Source organism: Saccopteryx bilineata, chromosome 7, assembly GCF_036850765.1.
Source record: "Saccopteryx bilineata isolate mSacBil1 chromosome 7, mSacBil1_pri_phased_curated, whole genome shotgun sequence".
In the NCBI taxonomy this organism is placed as follows: domain Eukaryota; kingdom Metazoa; phylum Chordata; class Mammalia; order Chiroptera; family Emballonuridae; genus Saccopteryx; species Saccopteryx bilineata.
Genome location: NC_089496.1, coordinates 88,719,505 through 88,743,407, shown reverse-complemented (window position 1 = coordinate 88,743,407; position 23,903 = coordinate 88,719,505).

Here is a 23,903-nt window from a genome sequence, read left to right as displayed (position 1 = left end):
GGGCTGTGGGAGCTAGATTCTGAGCAGAGACCCTGAGCTTGAGACAATTTAGGTGGCACTGCTTTCTGGATCTATCCCCGCCTTCCCTCTGCCCCAGGGCTGCAGTCCTTTCCTGCTCTGACCTTGTCCTGGCCCCCTCCCAGAGTCCTCTCAGCAATTTCAAGTCCTATTGGACCCACAGTTACCTTTCTTTATCCTTCTGAAGGCTCTGGATCTTCAGCCCTGAAGTTCCTTCTGTCATCCCAAGTTGGGCTCTCCAAACATATCCACCAGTTTAGAATCACAGAAATAAGAGCCAATACAGACCTTAATTTTTTCATTTTACGGATGAGGAATCCGAAGCCCAGAGAAGCTAGGTGACACAACTAATCGTCACACAACTAATATTGGCTTTGTAGCTAATGCTGAAAATATTCCTCTGTGAAGCCTGGCTCCTCCAGCCAGACTTCCCAATTCTGGCTCCTAATGGCTTTCTTTGCTCCCACCTCCAACACAGGCTTTCTATCCTTCAAAGGTCCGTTCTGCTGTTAGCACCACCTCCTGCTGTCCTCTTACATAGGGAGCGGGAATGCACGGGCTCTGAAATGCAATGAGTGGTTGAGCCTTATATGGTTCTGTTTCCAATATCTTCAACTCCCCCATTTCTCTGGGTCTTCTTTGATGGCTTGCTGGGCAGATGATCCTGAAGGAATGACTTTCCAGAATCCCATGTTGATAAGGCCTCGAGGAATAAGAGATATCCACCCCCACTGTGGGACGTCATTTCTCTGACCACTCCTTCAATTTACTTCCAAATGTCAATTTCCTAATTTGGAAGACAGGGTGGAACTGAATCTGGCTCCATGAATGGTGTCCCCTGTGCCAAGTGAGTGCAGGTGCATACACACACACACAGACACACAAGTTCATAGTCTCATCATCAACCTGTTTAAGGATCCTAGACTAGGCATAAGACCAGAATCTGAGGGTCCATGTGTCAAATGAGACACAAGAAACAGAAGACAAATCCAGATGCAGACTTGGGGGTTGGAGTCCCTGTGGTTCTCTGAGGGGAGGTGATCAGGAGGCACAGGTAATTAAGGTGAGTGGGAGTATCTTACTCCCAGATAGCTGGGGGGTCTCCCTGCCCACAGGGCTGCTAGGATAAATGCAATCTTTAGGGGAGAGGGAAGATGTTGATTGAGGTCAGACAGGGAGTCTAGTTACCCCAGAATACTCCCATCTTACAGCTGGATTGGAGTTCCCAGATGCCATCTGGGAGTGCCTAAGATGTGGGAGACAGCTATGATCTATCCAGCACCTGTCCTGCACCCGCAGGCTGATGATGTAACAGCATAACAATGTGACAGAGGACAAGGGGGGGGGGTGGAATCTGAGGGAGGACTGGTCCAGTTTTCAGTGATGTGGCCAGAGTAAGACAGCTGTTGTCTGTGTTCTGAACTCAGAAGGAGACCCTGCCCCTTCAGTGAACAGTCTGTCTGGTTACACACACCTTAATTCCAGTCCTTCAGTCATGGGGTGACTCATGAGGAGCTCTCCTTCCGAGAAACAAAAATTATCTGGGCTGCAGCCATCAGCCACATAGATTAGAGATCTCTAATTAGAGATCAGACAGAACACAGAAAAGTCCCTGCTCATGACTTAAATGGATGTCTTCCTATATGGTTTGGGGCATTTCAGACACCAGAGGATTCTTTATCCCAGGCTCCAAGCACCTACACCCTCCTTTCCATATCTGCATATCACCTCCCTGGTCTCCTGGTGCCCCTCCCTTGCCCTTGTGCCTTCAACTTAAGTCTCCAAAGGGGTTTCTTTCTGAAGGGCCTCATCTTGGTCCTCAATGATCCATCATCCTAAACCCCCAGAGACTCTCACCAGGATTCCTTGCAAACATCCTAGATGTAAACTTGCCCATAGATTCAGTGGCCACATTTGCCTATATGTTCCATAGGTACTCTGATAGCCAGGCCCAACAGGGAGGGACTGAAGGGTTGGTAGGACCCTCATCCCCCCCTAATCCTACCAATTTCCCTTCTGCTTCTTCATCCAAGCTTTCCAGCTCATCACGTCCTAGAGAAGCAATCTCAGCATCCATTCCCCCATCTTTCCCCTTCCTTGTTCCTAACCTGAAACACCAGGTCGTGATGTTCCAAACTGTCCTTGAAAGCAGCAGCAATGACTAACTCCTCTGCCCCAAATACAGCACCACACAAGTTAAGGGTTCAATAAATGTTTTTTGAAAGAATCAGTCCTCAAACTTCTCCAGTATATTCCCTTCTTTTCTCAGTATACAGCCCTACCAACAATTCCCAACAATCACACACTTTAAAAAAAATGTTCCAAGGCAGTTTTTGAGGAGCTGTTCAGAGGCATTAACCTCCTTTAGTCCCAGATGATAAGGGGGGAAGTGCACTGATGTTCAGGTCTGGGACCCAGCGCTGAGCACAAAGCCTGCCTGCCTGCCTCCCCTGAGCCTCCAGACCCCAGGTGGGATTGTCTCGCCTTGTTCATCCTTGCCGCCAAAGCCTCCTCACTTGTATTTATATACACTAAAGCCTCTGCCCGAATAAAACATCCATGTAAAATCCAATTTCCTCAGACTCTCTTTTGGAACCTGGGCCTGAGATGGAGTAGGTAACCCTGGCAGTAACTGCCTGAACCATCCTGCTGGCTGCAAAGGTGAGGCCCATTTTTCAATTATCTATCTGCTGTGACAGCAGCGGTCCAGCCACCGAGCCAAGATAAGGGGGAGGGGGCAAGCAGCGCGCGGGAGGAGGGAAGACGAGGGCAAGGGCGAGGTGGGGAGAAGGAGAAGGAGAAACCGAGAGAGAGAGGCACGGTGGAGAGACGCCTGCACATGGCACCCAGTAGGTGCTCAAGAATTATTTGCAAAATGAGTGGAAGAGTGAATTGGGAGGGTGGGGGTGAGGAGAGGAGAGGGGGAGAGCTGGAGAGACAGAGAGTGGGTGGAGAGAGGGCGGGAGGGGGAGAGGGGGAGGGGAGGCGAGCGTGGATGGAGCCAACAAGAGGCTCCTGTGTCAATCCGTGGAAACGGGAGGCAGAGTGATGCGGTCACAGCTCCTGCCATCAATATCCTCTAATATAAATGTCAGTGATGCTATTTTCCGCGCAGTCATTTCGCACACTGCTGATTACATTAACGTATAATGGAGGGGCGCCGGCTCCACTGCTTTCTCCCCTAACCCTCCCCCCGGTGATGTGTCAATAGCCGCCTCCATGAACAAGTCAATTTTCTGCAGGCTTGGCAGCGGAATAAATCTGCCGGGCTATGGGGAGAGCTGGAGATATTTATATACCCGGTCCCTGCCTCGCGTGTGCGCGCGTGCGTGTGCGCGGCAGGCGCGGGCTAGGGACGGGGGCGCGCTGCCGAGCTGAATGATTTCCAGCCCGGACTCAATAAGAGGAGAATTTAGAGCGGTCCCTGAGCTGGGCTCCCAGAAACAGCCTTACACGTTTATTTTCCTTAGCTGAACAGGAAAGGCGAGAATTATATGTGGATTTATAGGACAGGCGAAGCTCAACCCAAATGCTCCCGCTCCGGGGGGTGGGGAGCGCGGGGAAGGGTTGGGAGGGAGGTGGCGGGTATAGAGCGGGCCGCTGGGACCCCTGTGCTCGCCGGTGCTGGCAGGGGCGCACCCCCTTTGCCGGTCGTTTTAATTACATTTGTTCTTGTCCTTCGTGAGGGCAAGACTTCGGCGCGACCCGCATGGAGAGTGGGGGGAAGGCTCAGGCCGGGACTGCTTGGAGATGCGAGGGGGGGCGCAGGAAATGGGGACGAGGGAGACCGGGAAGGGGTGATGTCAGCTTCGGCTCAGAAGCGGATCAATAGTACGAGATCTAATGGGCTAACTGCCAAGCGGGCGCACCGAGGCGCTGCCCCGCGGGGGCAGGAGGGGGTGGGCGGAGGACGAGAGAAAGGGAGGGGGTGGTAGAGGGAGGACAGAGGATGGGGGAAGGGCAGGAAGCGTAGGAGAGATAGGGGAGGAAGAAAAGAAAAACGGAGAAAGGAACTGAGGGAGCTCGGAAAGGGGCAGAATGGGACAGACTTCGAGGGGGCGTTTCTTCAACATCCTCCACCCCCACCCCCTACCCGCAATGCTGGGAAGGAGGAACTTGTCCCGGAGTAACCAGACCCCTCAGCCACCTGCCCCTCTGGCCTGAATTCTGCCATTGGGCCGCCAGGGGGCGGCGCGACCCTGCGTTGTCCCCGTGGATCTCCGCGCCTTCAAGCTGAGGCTCAAGTGATCCGGTTGCCTCTGACACCTGGTTCCTGAGCGGTTCCCTCTGCCCTCTTCAGGAGGTCTCCCAGTGTGGCAGGGGCTGGGGTGGTGCAATTTGCCCCCTTCCCCCGCCCCGAATAAAAGGAATCTTCTGGGTTTCATAGGGTTGAGCATGACACCCTGGGATCTTGGAGCGGAGAAGTGCCCTAGGACCTGGATTTCCAGATGGGGGCTGGCCAGTGACCCCCAAATACACCTAAGCAGCGGCAGACGCAGCTTCAGAGGTGGTATGGGATTTGGGCCTGTGCATCCTGGCGGTGAAGCGCGAGCAAGTCTCCCGGACAGTCCCCACTAGAAGGGTCCTTCTGTGTGTGCAGTGTGGGAATTAACTAGTCCAGACAAAGTGGAAGGAGGATCAATGCCCAGTTTTAACTCTTTTGGTTCTAGGTCATTTTCTGACACCTAATCTCCTGGCCACAGACAGATCCTTTTCTTAGCTCCTACCTGTCCCTTCCCAAGCTGAGTAAGAAAATAAAATAGAGCTCAACACCCCTGTAGGCAAATTGTGCCACCCAGTAGAAGGGAGCCAGGTAGTATCAATGTAATGGTTCACAACCTGGGGACATATCAGAATTATTTGAGGGAGCTTTTCAACATAAATGTGTCTACCCACAAGCACTCATATTGTAAGGTGTATATGGGGCTGGTAGGAGTTCCTGGAAACATATATTTTGTCAAAGCTCCCAGGTAATTCTGATATATTCCCACATGGGCGTTGCCTGAAGAAAGGTATTATTACTATTGCACATTTTTTTCATGTTGGGTTCAATAGCTCAGCCTGGGTTATTTGCCCGCATGGATATGTCTGTGTGAGTATCATTATGTGTATATGTCATTGGATACCTGTGTCATTGGGTAAGCGTTGTTTTATGCATCTCTTTGTGCATCCTCTGTGTGTAGATGTCACATGCATTGTCCTGAGTGACATTGGTGCTATCATCAGCCTTTATTGAGAGCACCTATTGTGTGTGTGTTGTTGTACATGCCTGTCCTGATGAGGACAAATGTGGGTCCCATGGTGTGTCTGTCGTGTCGAGCACATCTTTGTGGGCTCCATTGTGAGGCACAGCCATTGTCTCCATGTCACTGAGAGAATGTGCTGGCAAGAGCTCATGACACAAATGGAACGAAGCTGATCTGCCCCAGAAGCAAAGGCAGCAATGACCTTCTTTTTCCAATTATATCCTGGTCAGAGGTGAGCGACCTCTCCCCACTGAGGCCACTTTTTGTCATGCAAACTGAGCAGAAGGATGGAGATTAGAGGAATGTGACCGAGTCACGTGTGAAAACAATCAGCTACCAATGGGCCCTGATCAATGCCCCAGATTACAAATGAGCCCAGGGCAAGAAGTCACTTTGGAGTTTTTCCTAAGGAGGGGAATATGTACATTACACACCATTCATAGCATACTGCCACACACATGTCCCACACCTCTGAGAGACCCACACATACTTATATAGCTTGGGGACAGGTAGGAAGTAGGTTTGAGAAAGCTGAGTAAATAAATGGCCAGCCATTCACTCTGAATTGGTGGGCAACTATTATTAGTAGTAGGTAGTTATTTTGTTTTTGCTAAAGAGGCAACCTTTATTCAGCTGGTAGCAGGAAGTGTAAAAGCTTGTGTTGAGTGTTTTCTATTTTAAGTCTGGAGAGTTAGGATTCTAAGTGGGTCAGCGGAGGCAGTATGGGGATTTGGAGGAAACTCTCATGTGAAGAACAAAGCAACAGAGGGCTTGTATTTGGTAAGGGCAAAAGAAAGTCTTTGGTCAGCTGTGGACAGGAGGCAGGTGTGCAGCCGAGGGGCTCCTGAGACCAGGGCATCTGTCCTCAGAACAACTTGAAACCAGTCTGTTGGGTGAGGGAGCTGAGCTTCGGAAAGTCATGCCAGCCCTAACCACAAATATGCTCCAGGATAGCAGATAGAGCAGAGAGAATTGGGGCCTCCTAAGGGCAGGGCAGCCATGAGGGGCCCCCATAAAGGTTGACTAGGAATTGGGAGGGGGGTATATAATGACCAGCTAAGAAACCAAGACTGGGTCAGTACCTACAGGGTCAGGGAAACAAATGAGAAGATGGGAAGGGCTCTGGGAAGGCCTGAGGATCTCATCAGATCTGGTTCTCTTGTTAGCTGAGCCTACCTCTAGCCAGGAGTCAGTGTGGCTGGTTCTAGCATCCAAGCCAGCCAGGATTGAAGCAAGAGGAAGCACTATGTGTCTGTGCCCATGGAGTGTAACAGGTAACCTTCTGTGGCGTTCAGTTGTCTTAGAATTCCTTTGGTGTACATTTATGGATGTCCCATTCTGCCTTACCCTGCGGGAATGAAATGCTGGGCACTTAGGAAGCTGACAGTCTAATTCAGAATAAAGAATTTTAAGATTTTAAATCCTTCCTTTCTTCTTTCCTCCCTTCCTTCCTTCCTTCCTTCCTTCCTTCCTTCCTTCCTTTTCTTCCTTTCTTCCTTCCTTTTTCTTTCTTCTTTGGAAAAAGTAGGGTTGCATAAGAACAGACTGCCTGGATTCAAATCCCAGCTATGCCATTATCATTAATAAATTTTTAGGTCCTCCTTTCCTCCTTCTGTAGACTAGGGTTACTTACTTCTTAGGATTGTTGTGCAAATTTAGGCAAAGCCATTGGAACAGTGCCTGGACCCAGAAATATAAGTTTTGGATTTTCTAGTCTTTCCTTCAATTTTCTAGTCTAGTGCCTTTGGAGAAGTCCTATTCTTGTGTCAGCAGAATGAAAGTAAAAAAGGACTAGAGATGGTGGGTGATTAGAAGACCCTGAGAGGCTGAAGAGTGGGGTGGGGCCAGTGATGGGGTTTGTTGGGGGATGTAAGAGTCCTGGTGTGGGCCGATGGGGTAGCTGAGATACACTCTTTTTTCTAGGTGGGACTGAGGGGGCACAGGACAGAAAGGGGACGGTGGGGAAAGAGGTCCTCTGTGCAGAGCCCAGCCTGCTTAGGACAGTTCAATGGTGCAAACTTGGCCCCCTCTCCCTGGACTGGTATCCCTGCTGGGGCTGCTAACCCATAGACATCCAGGGGGACTGCATGGGAAAACCAGCGAAACATCACAGGGTTATTGGCACCTTCGCTATTCTGGGATCAGCCTGCCCAACTTCCCTCTCCCCCTACTTGACCTCAGCTGTAGCAGCCCCCTCTGCTGGCCTCAGCAGGACTAAAACTGGGCTCTGTCTATAGGCTGATCTCCCTTCCAGGCAGTTGTGAGGTGAATTGAGAGGTCCCAGTAGGCCCATTCTATAGCCTGGGACATTTAGGCCAAGAGATACCTGTACTGGATCTATTTGTTTAACCAGACTCAAGTTGTAGGCTGTGAAAACAGAGTCCTGAGTTTGAGTGTGAAGCCTGATTCTGTCACTTATTAGCTGATAAGAACTTGAGCAGGTCATTTAATTTGTTCAGCTTCAGTTTCCTTGTCTGAAAAAAGGGAACAACCATACTTATCTTATGAGGTTGTTGTGAGGATCAAATAAGGCAGTGCACTTTATAAAGTGTTTAGAACTGTGTAAGTGATCAACCAATTCTCCAGGACTTTGCCCAAGGAGGAACATCCTGCTGTAATAGCACTGTTGTCCTCTAGGGTCTTAGCCCTTGACTGTAGGCTTCTGGGGACCTCACCACCCCACATTTGTTTATTCTAATCCCAAAGCACCAAATGGCTGAGCAGCTGCCAGAAGCTGCTTCTTCTTTATAGAATGAAGTATGAGAGATGGGGTGGGGAGTCCTGGTATTATTTGGGGGATAAAGGGTTAAGGTGGGACAGGGTATGGGGGGTGCTGGCATGGGAGTGGGTCACCCCTCCCCTTCCATTGATTATTCTCCTCTCCAGGTGTTTTTGTGGCTTTTTTTCTCCCTTGGGGTGGAAGTGGGGGCTGCTGGGTCCACTTCGGCCTTAGTTATTGTTTTAATTTTGGTGCTGGCTCCCTGGTGCCCGGAGAGGATAATGAAAGAGGAAAAGAGAGGTCAGGGTGGTGCCCAGGCAGACTGGGCTGGGGCGGGTAGGGAAGTGGGGGTGTGTGTGTTAATATCAATAAAGCAACCGGAGTCTCAGAAGTGAGAAGCTGCAGAGCCAAGCACAATGTCTTTGTGCTCTGGGAGCCTAAAGGGGCACTTTGCTGTCCACAATGAATCCTCAGAATGGGGCTGGCATGGGGGTAGGGGGACAGTGAGCATATAGGCTGGCAGGTACAGCTTAGCCAGCAGCAAGGAGTGACAGTGGAGCAAGTGAGGAGCTAGGCAAAGAATAAATCTCTGCTCTGTCTCACATTGCTCTATGTGTCCAATCTCACAGGGTGGGGTTTGTAAGGCTACTAGTGATGAAGAAAATTTGAGAAAGGGGGCAGGAAAGCATAAGGGTTAAGATCAAAAGCTTTTCTGTCAGACAAACCCAAATTCATGGTCAAGTTTTTCTTACTGGCTGTGTGACTTTGGGAAAGTTACTGAACCTCTCTGGGCCTGTTTTCCTCTACTGTAAATTGGCATTAATAGTGGTGCTAATCTTATAGGGTCATTGACTTTGAATGTAGAGAACTCAGCACAGGACCATTCAGGACATTCTAGCTATCCTTATTAAGTATGTCTTCCTCAGCTGTAAAATGGGGATATCCATTGTAACTTCCCCGTGGAGGCCTTATGGGGAACAAATTAGATAAAGCCTATAAAGTGCTTAGCACAATGCCTGGTACATAAATAAGCCCTCAATACATGTTAGCTGTTGTTATTATATTATTTTTATCTTTATTATTCCCCACTGTCTTGGAACTGGTGATTTAGTTGAGGAGACTAAGTCCAGGCCACTCCCTTAGCCATCGGAGGTATTTGGCTCCCTTTCATAAGGGCTTTCTGAAGCCCATCCCTACCTGGAGAACCGTCTGATTTGTCTTTTATAACCTGGGTGGCCAGACAGAGAGTCCCCAGGAGCTGAGATGATAGCTGGACTTGTAAGAGAATGGGTTCCCTAAGGCCACCTCTGTCCCCAGGAGAAACATGTCAGCAATATGGCTGTCTGTGAGAGGGCCAATGGGGCTTCACTCTGATCCCCACTGGAGCTGAAGAGGCATATGGGCTGGATGAGGGTGCTCACCTCGGTCCCTCTGGGGAGGCCCAAGGGGCATGCTGGAGAACCTGTCTCAGAACACCCTCACCCTTACCCCATTCAAGCTCCTCCAATCCCTCTCCCTCTCCCAGGGCTGAGGGTGGGGGTGGGGGCTGAGCACATCAAAAAAGAGGGTAATGTTTCCCACTTGACCTTTCTCTCCCCACCCCCTACCCCCAACCCCAGCAGGAGGGCAGGCTGAGGGGATGAATGGAGTAGAGGGCACGATTTTCACATTAATGGCAGCATATGTTGTGTTTATTGACACCGCAGGGTCGGTGCTTGTGGTGGTTTGGGGGGGGGTTGCCTAGGAGGCCACAGGCAGGAGGGGTCTAGGGGAAGAGGAGGCAGAGGGGAAGGCTGCCTGCGGGTGGGGAGGGGGAGAGAGGGGAGCCTGGGGCCTGGGGGGAGGGAGGCAGGAACAATATTGTTGCACGAGCACACCAGGTGCTCGCTGTCAGCTGCACAAAAAGGAAGAGTCAGCAACTCTGGGGGGGGGGGATGTGGAGAGGGGAGAAGGCAGAAGCCACCGCCTGCTCCATCCTTGCAGCCTCTCCGGGTTAACCCCTGTTTTGCCGTGCAGCTGAAAAGGGGTGGGGCATCTAGAGCTGTCTCCAGGCCTAGGACCTACCTTCAGCCCTGGTCTATTCAGAGAGGACACATCCTCTTAGTCATCTGGAAGATGTGGCTCCTCTGGGGTCAGCAGTGGCAGGACTTTTCTTTCCCTTCCTCAAAGCCTGAAAGAAAAGAAACCCCTCTCTATTCTACTGTTTCCATAATGGAGGGGCTTAAGTGGTCCTTGAGAAGTTGGAAAACCAGAGTGGTAGGAGTCAATGACCTTGGGTTTCCTAAACAGCTGCAGGTGAGGGGTTGTATGAAGAGGAAATTTAAAAAGGGGATGGTGGGCCCTCTGATGGAGGAGATGAGGTGCAATGACCCCCAAAATTTCTCTCTTGCTGTCCTGGTGGCAGATTCCTTGCCCCGGAAGTGTTCTCAGGGTAGTCAGGCCTGGGGCAGAGGGAGCAGGAGAAGGGGACTAGGTCTGTGTTACAGCGATGGCTCCCAGTTGGCCGAGAAGGCTGGGCTTGTCACTCTCTAGTCTGAAAAGCACTGGGAGCTCATCCTGGAATACCCAGGGGTGAAGAAGGCAAATAGAAAGTTGGGCTCTCCACCCCACACTCACATTATGGAGGTCTGGCAGGGGCTCCTGGCTTCCTGGCTGGGGAGCAGAGCTGCAAGTGTCTTCTGCTGTCACTGTCCTTCCTGCCTCCTTTCTCCTTCCTGCAAAGCCCTGAAGGAAGCTAGGTGTTTAAAGCTGCTCAGGACTCAGCTTCCAGCATTCTCAGTGCTTGGGACCCTCCCCTGGCATTGGGGGTGGGGTGGGCTACAAGGGAAAACAGGAGGCTGTCTGACAGGGGAAGACCTGTGTGAAGCAGGGAGGGAGCACTAGACTTTCAGCCCAAGGAGGCAAGAGTCCGGGCTATACTTCCACCCCTGAACACGGGTCTCCTCCAGAGTCTGGCCTGACATGCTGGAGCCTTCCATCTCCACATTAACTTTCATCCTGGCTAGTCTAGCCTACAGTCCATGGTCTTGGTCACTCTAGATAAGTGTCCTAGATACCTAGGCACGAAGTGTGGGGGTGAGGGACTGTAGAGGAGAAGGGTGCCCTTTCCATATCCCCAGCCTCTTGCCCCACCTCTGTCAGGCAGAGACGTCCCCACCAGGGCTACACGGGAGGCGGCACGCCAGCCTGGAAGCCTCCGCAACACCTTCCTCTTTTTTTTTTTTTTTTGGTATTTTTGTATTTTTCTGAAGCTGGAAACGGGGAGAGACAGTCAGACAGACTCCTGCATGTGCCCGACCGGGATCCACCCGGCATGCCCACCAGGGGGCGACGCTCTGCCCCTCCGGGGCGTCGCTCTGTTGCGACCAGAGCCACTCTAGCCCTGGGGCAGAGGCCAAGGAGCCACCCCCAGTGCCCGGGCCATCTTTGCTCCAATGGAGCCTCTGCTGCGGGAGGGGAAGAGAGAGACAGAGAGGAAGGAGAGGGGGAGGGGTGGAGAAGCAGATGGGCGCTTCTCCTGTGTGCCCTGGCCGGGAATCGAACCCGGGACTCCTGCACGCCAGGCTGACGCTCTACCACTGAGCCAACCGGCCAGGGCCGACACCTTCCTCTTGCACAGAGGCAGCCCTCACACCTCTCTCGTCCTGGCCCAGCTGGCCCAGCGCAGACTCAGCAACTCCTCGCCGCTCACCGTTCTCACTCACCGGGGCTCCTCTCCGGGCTGCGGGCCGGGTCCGCGCCCCCCTTCCCCAGCCCTCTCGCCGGGCTCCAGCTGCGCGCGGAGCGGTCCCGGCTCGGCTCCAGCTCCTCAATGGCCCTGCTCCCCCATTACCCTGATGTCGGCCCTTCTCCCCCTCGGCTTTATCGGCTCTCAGCCGGCTCCGCCAGGGTAATGAGGGCCCTCCTAATTACCATTGCAGAAACTCCACTTACATTAACAGCTCCATACGAGGAGCAGCAACATCTGCTGTGCGCAGGCAGGCGCCCCGCTTCCGCCCTCGCTCCCCTTTCGTCGCCGCTCCCCTCTTTCCCGGCCCTCTCCCCAACTCTTCTCCCCATTGTCTCACACCCCCATCTCCGACCCTCCTCTTCTAATCTCTTCTCTTTTCATGCCCTCCTCACCACTCTACCAGCCAGGCCATTTTCAACTTCAGCATTCCTGGATGAGAGAGACTCGGAGAGAGAGGGCCCCAGAGATACTGAGAGATGGAGACACTCAGAAAGGCCAGGCCTGAGCTTCAAGAGACCCCCAAAACTCAGGACTGCAGAAACACAGGCAGGGAACCCAAGAACAAATAGAAAGTAGGAGCAGAAGAGATTGTGAAAGAACTAGGGGGTTGGGATCAGATTGCTTTTGGGGGGGGGCAAAGGTGTGTGCATGGCACCCATACATGCGCATGCACATGTGTCACGTATTGTGCACGCTCATTTATTTAAGCATTGTGCATATGAGTCTATGTGTGCATGTCAGTGTTTCTTTAAACGATCTGTGTGTATTCATGTGCACATCTATTATGCATTTGCATTACACATGTAATTATATTTGCCTATATGTATCTCTGTACTTGGATTTTGCAAGTGTGTATCTCTATGTATATACATGTACTTGTCTATCATATGTGTAGCATCTAATGTGACTGTGTACATGCATAATCCATGTTCAAAGTCATGTGTTACCCTGTGTGGGTTTGGGTGAGGATGCGTATGTGCCTCTGGGTGTTTGCATCTCTGCATGCATGCCTATGCATGTGTGTATCATCTGTGTAATTATTTGATGAGAGTGGGAGCATGTGTGTGTTCCTGCTCCATGGGGGATGACAGGCAGTTGGGAAGAAGCTGAGCCCATTTTATCTGAGGTTAACAGGGGTCACATTTCACTCCTGGAAGTCTCCTACCCTCCCCCCAACCCCTTACAATTAAGCCTCAGTGTGTTGGAAAGACAGCCAGCAGACATTAAGAAAGGTCAACAATATTATCAGCTCCTAATCCAATTAGTTAGTGTTTATTTGGGAATCCAGTTCCAGGTCAGCTTCTGGGGAGGAGGCCTGGGAGAGAGAAAGGAATGGATGGGGACAGGCTGAAAGAAACTGGAAGGTGGCCAGGGCTGTGGCCCCATGGCAGGGTTGGGGGTGATCCCCAAAGCACCATCCAATAATGCACCTCCCACTGGCTACTTGGATGCTGGGTGGCTCTGAGGGAGGGCCTGCATTTCACAAGAGGGGCTGAGATCTGGTATTTCATCTCCAGAGGTTGGGGTGTAAGAGAAAAGGGGTTGTCTCTCTCACCTAAGAGCTGTCCTGCTTCTCTCCAGCCCTGGGACCCCTAAGAGGTGAACTGGGAGCTGCATGGCTGCCTCAGGGCTGTGGCTAGGTTCCCCCTGGATGGCAGGTAGAGGAGGAGAATGTCAGTAAATGCACTATTAGCCCTTGAAGCCACTTCATTAATCCTGCCCTCTATTTTTATTTCCTATTTTCTCTCCCACATGCTTTTCTAAGCCTGGGCAGGACCTCTGCTCCCTCCCACCACAGGACATGCAGGGGCACTAACTTAGTCCTGTGGCTTCCCCAAGGTCTCTCTCCTGAGTATAAACAATGGCAGAGACCCAGAACTTGACCTCCTGTTCTTGGACAGGGAGTTGCCCAGTTGTGCAGGAGTGGGTAGGTACTCTGAACTTTGATCTCTCAGGGACAGACAATATCTAGGGTGCCCGGGGCTAACATGAAGTAGAGAGTTGGCTGCTGGATTCTCAGGCCAGATCCCAGGCCCTCCCCAGCTCAATAGTCAGGGGCAGGCAGGGCTGATGCTGTGGTAAACTCAGACCCCAGCCGTGGCCAAATCAGTTGACAAGAACAAACATCCAAGAACCCAGTCTGGAGTCACTTTTGCTTGTTTCTTGAGAATTAATCCATAGGCCTGAACCCCAGGAATTAGGCCGCTGGTTCTTCCTGCCCTCAGTCCCTCTCTCAATGTGGAATCCCCATATGATTGGCTTTCTTTTCATTGCCCTTTTCGGGCACATATTTATGAAAACACACACACACACACGCACACGCACACACACACACACCTATCATGAACCTGAGCCACTGAGACTCCAGGTCAGAGATGGCCAGAGTATGAAAAAACATTGGCATTGGTCCTTACCTAAGGATTTACAGTAAATCGACTCACTTTACAGAAGACTTCCCTGAAAGCTGTCTTCCATTTCCAACTCACACCCTGCCCCTGCCAAAAGATAACAGTGATGAAAATACTTTACCAGTAATGATAATAATACATGTCTTTATTCTAGGTCTCATTCTTAGCTGAGCCTTGAAGTCACCTTGAGAAACTCTTTAAAAATGAACATGCCCAGGATCAAGCCAATCTGCATCTCAAGGGTGGAATTCATATATTTTATAAATCTCCATAGATAATGGCTGTGGTTCAATTTGGCCCCGGCTGGGTGGTTCAGTGGTTAGAAGATCATCCCAGCACGCTGAAGTAACGGGATTGGTCCCTGGTCAGGGCACATGGGAAAAGCAACCAATGAATACACAACTAAATGGAGCAATTAAGTGGAATAATGCATTGATGCTTCTCTCTCTCTCTTCCCCTTCCCCCTTCTCTTCCTCTTTTTCAGATCAATGGAAAAATTAAAAAAAATTCTGTCAATTTAAAAAATTACAATCTACAAAAGACAAAGCACTGCCTCTTATTGTGTTGTTACTTAAGGCAGTATTATCTCCATTTTACAGATGAGGAAGCTGAGGCCCAAGTTAATTAAGGGTAGTGAACTGTCCTTCCTCCCTGCTATCCTTTTTTCCTTTTCTTTCTTTCTTTTTCTTTCTTTCTTTCTTTCTTTCTTTCTTTCTCTTTCTTTCTTTCTTTCTTTCTTTCTTTCTTTCTTTCTTTCTTTCTCTCTCTCTCTCTCTCTTCTCTTTTCCTTCCTTCCTTCCTTCCTTCCTTCCTTCCTTCCTTCCTTCCTTCCTTCCTTCCTTCCATTCTCTCTCTCTGTCTTTCTTTGTTTCTCTTCTTTCCTTCCTTTCTTTCTTGGAAACAGGTCTTCTGATTCCAAGGGCAGCTGACCAGATTCCACCTGAATCTAGTCAGTCACTGGGATTTAGAACAGCTAGATGAGTCTCTTCCTTTGTGACGTCTGCCTCCAAGCACAGCCTCTTCATGGACATCAGTTCAATTAATTTAACAGTCTTCTATTAAGTTCTTACTTAAGCACTAAAGAAATCTCAGAAAGAATAAGGCAAGGGTCTTGCTCTCTGCTATGTGGTAAAAGAGAGGCGATGTGAAATATTTGAGCAACCATGGCCTTTGGTGTCACGTCACACAGTTTTGTATTTGTATTCCGGTCCTACACTTGTCATTCATGTCCCCCTGTTCAACTTATAAGTTGTTCAGAGCAGAGCCTCACGTGTAACATGGAAGTAATAATACTTATTTTCTAGAGTTGTTCCTAGTGCTATCACTGATCAATAGATATTACTATTATTATTTTTAAATATAAAAAGTAACTATAACACCTGTTGAAATGACTATAATTTAAAAAACTGGCCGGACCGGTGGTGGTACAGTGGATAAAGTGTTGACCTGGAATGCTGAGGTCGCCGGTTCAAAAGACACATACAAAAGCAACTATGAGATGACACTTCCTGCTCCCCCCACCTCTCTCTCAAATCAATAAATAAAATATTTTTTAAAGACTGACAATACTAGCCTGACCAGGCAATGGCGCAGTGGATAGAGCATTGGACTGGGATGCGGAAGACCCAGGTTCGAGACCCCGAGGTCGCCAGCTTGAGCAAGGGCTCATCTGGTTTGAGCAAAAGCTCACCAGCTTAAGCCCAAGGTCGCTGGCTCAAGCAAGGGGTTACTCGGTCTGCTGAAGGCCTGCGGTCAAGGCACATATGAGAAAGACTGACAATACTAGAGAAACTAGAAGCCACATACATTGCTGGGATTCTAAGTTGGACTAATGTCTGGCAGTACCTGCTGAAGTTACGTATATCCTACAACTCAGCAAATTCACTCTGAGATATATGTCCATGAAAAATGAGTGCCTTTGTCCAGCAAAAGTCATGTACAAGAGTGCTCTCAGCAGTTGATTTTGTAATAGTCCCAAACTGGGACAACTCAAATGTCCATGCACAAGAGAACAAGCAAATAAATTTTGGTACATTCACACAATGGAATACTATAAAGTGAGGAAAAAGAATGGACAACTGAAATAGGCAGAGATGTAGATAAACCTCACAGATACGTTGCATGAAATCAGTTGGACACAAAAGAATGTATAAGATATGATTGATTTATATAAGGTTCAATAACAAGTAAAGTTAACCTGGGATGATAGCAGTTAGAATAGAAGGTACTGAGGAAGGGGGCACAAAAGATCCTTTTGGGGTGCAAGAAATGTGCTATATCTGGTCAGAGGTTACATATGTATATGTGAATATTCATTTAAAATTCAATTAGGAGTTTTGCATTTGACTGTATATGCTATACTTCAATTAAAAAATATTTATGCTATCAGGCACTGAGGCCAGTATCTTAAGAGGAGTAAAAAGTACTATGGAACTCAAAGAAAGAGGCACACCTGGTGGTCATCGTGCTCAGGGAGGGAAATCAGGAAAGGTTTTATATAAGAAGAGGCATTTATCATAGGACTTGAAGAAAAGATGGGGTATTGATAGGTAGAAAAGGAAAGAGCTATTGAAAGGAGGCATTTTCCTGTTGGGGTATGATGTGTGATATGTGGGCAGGAGAACGAAGGCTACAAAGGCAGTTTGAAATGAGATCAGCAATACCATCCCTGAATGCCAGCCAGGAAGTTTGTCCTTAACCGGGCACCACAGTTTTTGAGCAGGACAGGGACATAATGGAGCATGCTTAAATGATTCATTTGGTGGCAAGCAGATTGGCTGTCTGGAGGGGAGAGAGTCAGGTTGTCCCTGCAAGACAGCCTGTGCCCTTCTGCAGCTCCCAGGACTGTGGGATCCTGGACGTCAGGCTCTCTGGGTGGCAGGGCCATGCATGCCCCAGGAGGAGCCAGAGTGCCATGATGGGAGTCAGAAAAAGTGGACATTTGGCTCAGCGGAGGGTTGAGTCCTCAGGGAAACAGGTTCTGCCGTTTCCTCTGTATTTCTTCATCATTGTGCTCTGGTTCTTGCCCTACAGGGCTGCTGGAAGTACTTCTCTGTACCTGCCTCCTGCCTTCCAGCAGAGCCTAGAGCTGGGGATGGAGGGAGTGAATAATAAATGGAGGAAGTGAGTAATAAATATTTGTAAAGTGAAGGCTAAAGGTCCAGCTCAACTAAAGACAGCAGTGGTTACAGGAAACCAGTGGAAAGTCTTCAGAACACAGAGTAGTAAAAAGGCTGGAAGGAAAGTATAGTCTGCCTGAGTTTGCATCCTTCTCATAAGAACTTACCAACTGTGTGATCTTGGGCAAGGTGCCTTCTGAGCCCCGACTCCTTCTGGTTAAGTCGGGATATGGCTGGCTGGTGCCTGTTTCTCAGAATTATTGTGAAAATGAAGTGAAATAAAGCATCCAAAGCAATTGGAATAATGCCTGATATATAGCAGCACTCCAACAACATTAGCAATTTGTATAATTGCCTCTGATGGTAGGATTAAAGGTTTCTATCTCCTGCTTCTTTACACCTACTTTTTGCGATGAGCATGTATTACTTGGATAAGCAGGGGAAAATTAAGTAGAAGAGGGAATAAAAAAGAAACTGGCAATAAAAACATGCTTGAAGGGGCAGCCAGAGAAACGGGCTCTATTACTTAGAAGCATTTCTCTAGTCCCAAGTGGGGAGAAGGGGCTGCCCTATAGGCCTGGCTAAGTGGGTATGGAGGGAGGCTGGGTTTGAACTTTAAATAGTGGGAGAGATGTAGATTGATTAGCCCATAGATGATGCAGCTGTATAGAATAACCCGTCATCTTTAATAAAACAAACAAACAAAAAATAAATCATTTGTTGAGTGCTTTCTAGGTGCCAGAGTTTTTATATATCACTACTGATCATTGCCACACCCCTGCAAGCTAAATATTATTGCCCCAATTATTATATCACTCTGAGAAGTAACTTACCAAAAGTCCTACTGCAAAGCTGAGATTTGATCCCAACATTGAGATGATTTCTTTCCACTAACCCTCCACGCCATTTTCCACATATGGATGCAGGCAATACCGTTAGAAGAGGGGAGCTCGTGCAGCCAGGCCCTCAGGCCTGACCCCACCCCCACCCCAGGCAAGACTGGGCTGGGCATCCCTCTTCAATCCTTTCCCTTCCCCCAGGTTATTGCAGGGAACTGCCAGTTCCTGGACTTGTCCTCAGATCTCCTGCCTGAAGGTGGGTACTACCATTGGTCCTTATCCCTAGCTCAGGCAACATTGCCCCACCCCATCCTGTCCACACAGACTACTGAATTCCCTTCCCCCAATACCCTATACCCCTCCCCCATGACTCCCCTCCATTCTCTCATCATCACTAGTAGATACCCCCTCCCCTTCCCTGCCTGCCCACACCATCCATCAGCAGCACTTGAAGTTCTCCCACAGCCCCTACAAGTTGCTAAATCCCCTGTTTGGTTTAGTTCCACTCCAGCTCCCCCTGTGCAGAGGGACCCTATGAGATGCAGGGAAATTATACATGTAATAAAGAGCTGGTTTGCTCTGATAACTCTGATAATGATACATACCTCACACCTTCCCAAGCACACACACTGCCACATATACATGCACATATCACACCCCACACCTCCCAATCCACATCCCCACCAAAACGCATCCCAATCTGGGTTCATGCAGCTCATATCCTGGGGATGCTCCCCAGACTAGCTCTATACTCACCCCACTGATGTCACACCCCATTCTCTAGAAATTCTCTGAGTTATCACCACTCTTCCCAGCTCCCATAGCATGCCACACTCCTCGTCATAGCATTTGCCAGCTGCGTCCCGATGGCCTGCTGGAGCCCATTAGATTGTGACTAGGAGCCATGTCTGTGTGATTCACTGTTAAGCAAACACAGTGCTTGGGGGACATGGTGGCTCCCCCATAACCTTGTTGAGTGAATGACTAAATGAATGAATGAAGAAATGAATGAATGCATCATCACTACCTTCATTCCCTCAGAAACACATTCCACATCTTGACATGTCCCCATCCCTATCCACCCACACATCACCCCTCTGAATCAAATTGTTTACTTATAGTGACACACATCACACACCATGGAGCCACTGACTAAAGCAGGGAGTGCTCATGATACAGCCTCTGAGAGATCCAGGACTTCTGTGAACAGCTGCCTGAGGCCTGGATTCTCCTGTGTGTGGGGTGGGCTGGGGTGGGAGAGAGCATGTGTTTGAGCATGGGTGAGTATAAGTGCGTGAGTGCTGTGTGTATGTCTGTGTGGGTGAATGTGTGTGTGAGTGTGTGTGTGGGTGTCTGAGTGTGTGTATGTGTGTGCATACAAGCGTCAGATTTCCCATGTGTACCTTAACCTCCATCTTAAAAATACTGACAAGGATCACGGGGTTCTTTTCAGGTTTGCTCTTCTCCCCTCCCCCACCTGAAGTCTAGCCCCTTTTAGAAAGAAAATTTTCCCTCAGTTTCACTATTTTCCTGCAGCCTAGAGAGGTTTAGAAATAAGGGGGGATGGTATGGTATGGGGGTGAGGTGAGGAGTTCTCACTTCCAGGTCAGCTCTACTCCTATCACCCTGGTCAGTGTTCTCCCTGCTCCCACCCGCCCTTAATTCCCGTTTCCCGCCCATGTTCACGTCTAGGAGAAAGCAAAAACAAAACACGCGGCGTCTGCACCGCTGAGCACTGACCAGCCTGGCCTTCCAATGCCTTCCAGGCTTGCTGGCTGCTCCTACTGCCTGCAGCTGCCTCTCCGTCGCACTCAGAAACCCTGGCCACTGGGGCTGTGTGCTCTTTCTTCCTGGTCCCCTTCTTGCTTCTAACTTGGTGGCTTTGCTCAGCCATCACCACCAGGCCTGCCCCCAACCACTGTCCCTGATTACCTTACCTCCAATCATGGCAGGGGTTCCCCCAAAGCCGTGTCCTTGGACATCTTTTCTCTGGGGGACCTCACACATCATCTGAATCATGGAGACTTAACCATTTTCCCAAGGTGGAGCCCTCTCCTGGGCAAACTTAATCACTGCCACAGCTTTCTGCCTGCCAGTGACTTCAGCTCAGCCTCCCTCCTCCACTGTGTGTGGGACCTGGCTCATGGGTCCTCTCCATGCCCTCCTCCCTCAATCACGCAGGTGCCCTTTAACCCCTTCTAAACTTTCCTTTGACTGATTCGTACAGTCAGTCCCTACTTCTTGCCACTCCTATACCCCCAGATCCCACTCGGCCTCCCGCGACTGTCCTCAGACAAGCCTCTCTGGAGCTAGCTGCCTCAGAGACTGCTACTCACAATCTGCTTGTCATTCTCATAGGTAACAGAATTTTTTATTTTTTTAAAAAACACTAATGTGATCAGGCCACAACCCTTTTAATGGCTCCCATTCTTCAAGAATAAAGGCTCAAACCTTCCTAATGCCTACTGGGCCCTGGCATAGGCTGGCATCTGCTGACCTTCTAGCCTCCTTTCTCTCCACATTCCCTGTACTCCCTGAGACCCAGCTACGATGACCTTTGCGGTCCTTCTGTTCCTGGGGCTTTCTGGACCTCCTTTGCAGGCCACGGGGCTTTGAGCATGGTGCTTGCTCTGTCTGAAATGCTTTTCTCTTATATCTTCATCTGTTTAGCTCCTCTCTTCCCTTCAATATCAGTTCAGATGTCACTTCCTCAGAATAGCCTGTCTCAACTTCTAAACCAGGTAAGCCTTCCCCCTACCATATGCACTCAAGGTATCAGGACACATTCACATTTATTTATGTGATTATTTCATTAACATCTGGTTCACCCATTAGAGCTCTGGAGAATGAGGTATATGTTTAGTGTGTCACTGAATCCCCAGGGCAGTGTCTGGTACATAGGAAGCCTTTGATAAATATTTCAGGGATAAATGAGTTAATTGGCAGTCTTGGGCTGAATAAAGAGAGGAAATTTTACCAAAAACCAAATGGTACCTGCTCAAGATCCAAGTCCCTTCACCATGTCACTTACCTGCTCAGGAACTTTCTGTGGCTCCCTATTACCTTACAAAATAAATCTAAAGTGCTCTCTGGGCTGTTGAGGCTTTGATAATCTAGTCTCCTCTACCCAATCCAAATTTATTTTCTATCATTATCATTACTCTTTGATTCCACCAAGTAAACTCAGTAGCCCATAAACACACCTTGGTTAGACTCACCTTCGTGCCTTTGTTCACAGTATTCTCTCCGTCTAGAAGAACTCTCATTTCTTCTTTACCTTTATTTAAATCTTACTCATCCTTTAAGGCCACAATCACGTCTCAGTTCTTTTCTTTTTCTTTTTCTTTTCTTTTTTTTCTTTTTTTTTCTGGAGCTGGAAACTGGGAGAGACAGTCAGACAGACTCCCGCATGCGCCCGACCAGAATCCACCAGGCACGCCCACCAGGGAGCGACGCTCTGCCCACCAGGGCGTCGCTCTGCCGCGACCAGAGCCACTCTAGCGCCTGGGGCAGAGGCCAAGGAGCCATCCCCAGCGCCCGGGCCATCTTTGCTCCAATGGAGCCTTGGCTGCGGGAGGGGAAGAGAGAGACAGAGAGGAAGGAGGGGGTGGGGGTGGAGAAGCAAATGGGCGCTTCTCCTATGTGCCCTGGCCTGGAATTGAACCGGGGTCCCCCGCATGCCAGGCCGACGTTCTACCGCTGAGCCAACCGGCCAGGGCCTCTTTTTCTTTTTTAAAGACTTTATTTATTCATTTTAGAGAGAGAGAGAGAGAGAGAGAGAGAGAAAGGGAGGAGCAGGAAGAATCAACTCCCATATGTGCCTTGACCAGGCAAGCCCAGGGTTTCGAACCGGTGACCTCAGCATTCCAGGTCGACGCTTTATCCACTGTGCCACCACAGGTCAGGCTAACAGCTCAGTTCTTATGCAAAACATTCCCTGAACTAGCACTGGCTGAGCTCCAATGATCTATACTCTCTGTACATGCAGACTATCAGGGACTATTAACCTTCAAAGGGCCACAGAAATCACTGGTTCAACCAGAGTGATCAACCTCTAATATTATATTTTCTAAGCTTCAGCATTTATGGACCAATTTCATAATTCATGCCATATCCTTATACCACTTGATATTTTTCTTTAAATTAACTTCCTATTTTTTGCTTGAGTATGTTTATTATTTTTTAAAAACTTTATAGCACTACAGTAACTGGAAAACCAACCATTACTTGCCAAAAATAGAAAGCAATTATAAAAATAAGTAAAATAAAAACAAACAATGATATTTGATTCTGGTTAGATACCACTCCCTGCTGAGTGCTCTTGAGCCTGAGGCCTCCTTGCTCTTTGTTAAAAAGGGAATGAAGACAAACAGATGTTAGGGAAGTGTTAAAGATACACTAGAGCCAAAATGAGACTCTGCCTTTGACAAAACTGGAAGAATCAAACAATCCAAATAGCCATTGATGGGAAAGCAATATCTTTCTTTTTAACTGTGATAAAATAAACAAAACATAAGCTATTACCATTTTGAGCATTTTTTTAAAATTGTGTTTATTTAGACTGTATTCCATTTAGAGAGAGAGAGAGAGAGAGTGAGAGAGAGAGAGAGACGCTCTGTCCACTGCACCACTGCCAGGACAGGTGGGGTGGAGCAGGAAGCATCAACTCCCATATGTGCCTTGACCAAGCGAACCTGGGGTTTACAAACTGGAAACCTCAGCGTAAAGCCAGAAGCCACGGCCACCATCACAGCCACCTGGCCCATGCAGGTTCGCATTTGATTCGGACAGACAGTAATGAAACAACGGAGCCAAGAACTGGTGGGCCATTAGCTTTAATCCTAGCTTGCACCCGGCGGGCAAGAAATACACACAGTGGGAAAACACTTCCCTTTCCATTCAGGGCTCCCAAAGCCACTGAGTTATCTGAGTTTTCCTAGGATCAAAGGATTCTACCTCACCAGCCTTATTCACCTCTGTTCCTCATCTCCTTCTCTCTGCACAAACTCTGCACTAACTGGCTTCTCCTTCAGCACTCCGCCATCTTGGCTGCTTTTCTTCTCCTCCACATGGCCTTTCTTTGCTCTCCTCCAGCATGGGCTCCTCTGCCCCATTTTATATTGTAGAAATCAAAAATTTTAATCCAGTATTATAACAAGGAAGTCTCTGATACAAAGTCACTTATCTGAGGCATAATGGGATTCCTCAGGAGAGTGCACCACCCTCTATCATGCAACAGTCAAGGGTGTGGGGAAAAGCTTAGTCTTAAAACTAAGCTTTAGAGGCTATAACAACCCTGCCTGCTTACAGCCTGTCTCCCACACCCAATGCAAACTATAAGTGAGCAAACATATATATCATATTTACAAACTTACAATATTTGACCAACACTCAGCATTCCAGGTCAACGTTTTCTCCACTGCACCACCACAAGTCAGGCCAAGTTTAACCATTTTTAAGTGTGCAATTTAGTGGCAATATATTACATTCACATTGTTGTGCAGCCATCACTACCATCCATATCCAGAACTCTTTATCTTCTCAAACTGAAATTCTGTACACACTAAATGCCAACTCCTATCCCCCTCCACACCCCAGCCATTCAACCAACATAACTTGTCTCTATGAAGCTGACTATTCTTGGTATCTCATGTAAGTGGAATCATACATTATTTGTCTTTTTGTGCTTGGCTTATTTCAATTAGCATAGTTTCTTTAAGATTCATCTATGTTGCAGCATGTGTCAGAATTTCCTTTCAAAGGCTGAATAGTATTGTATTGTATGCATATACCTCATTTTATTTATTCATTTATCCATTGATGG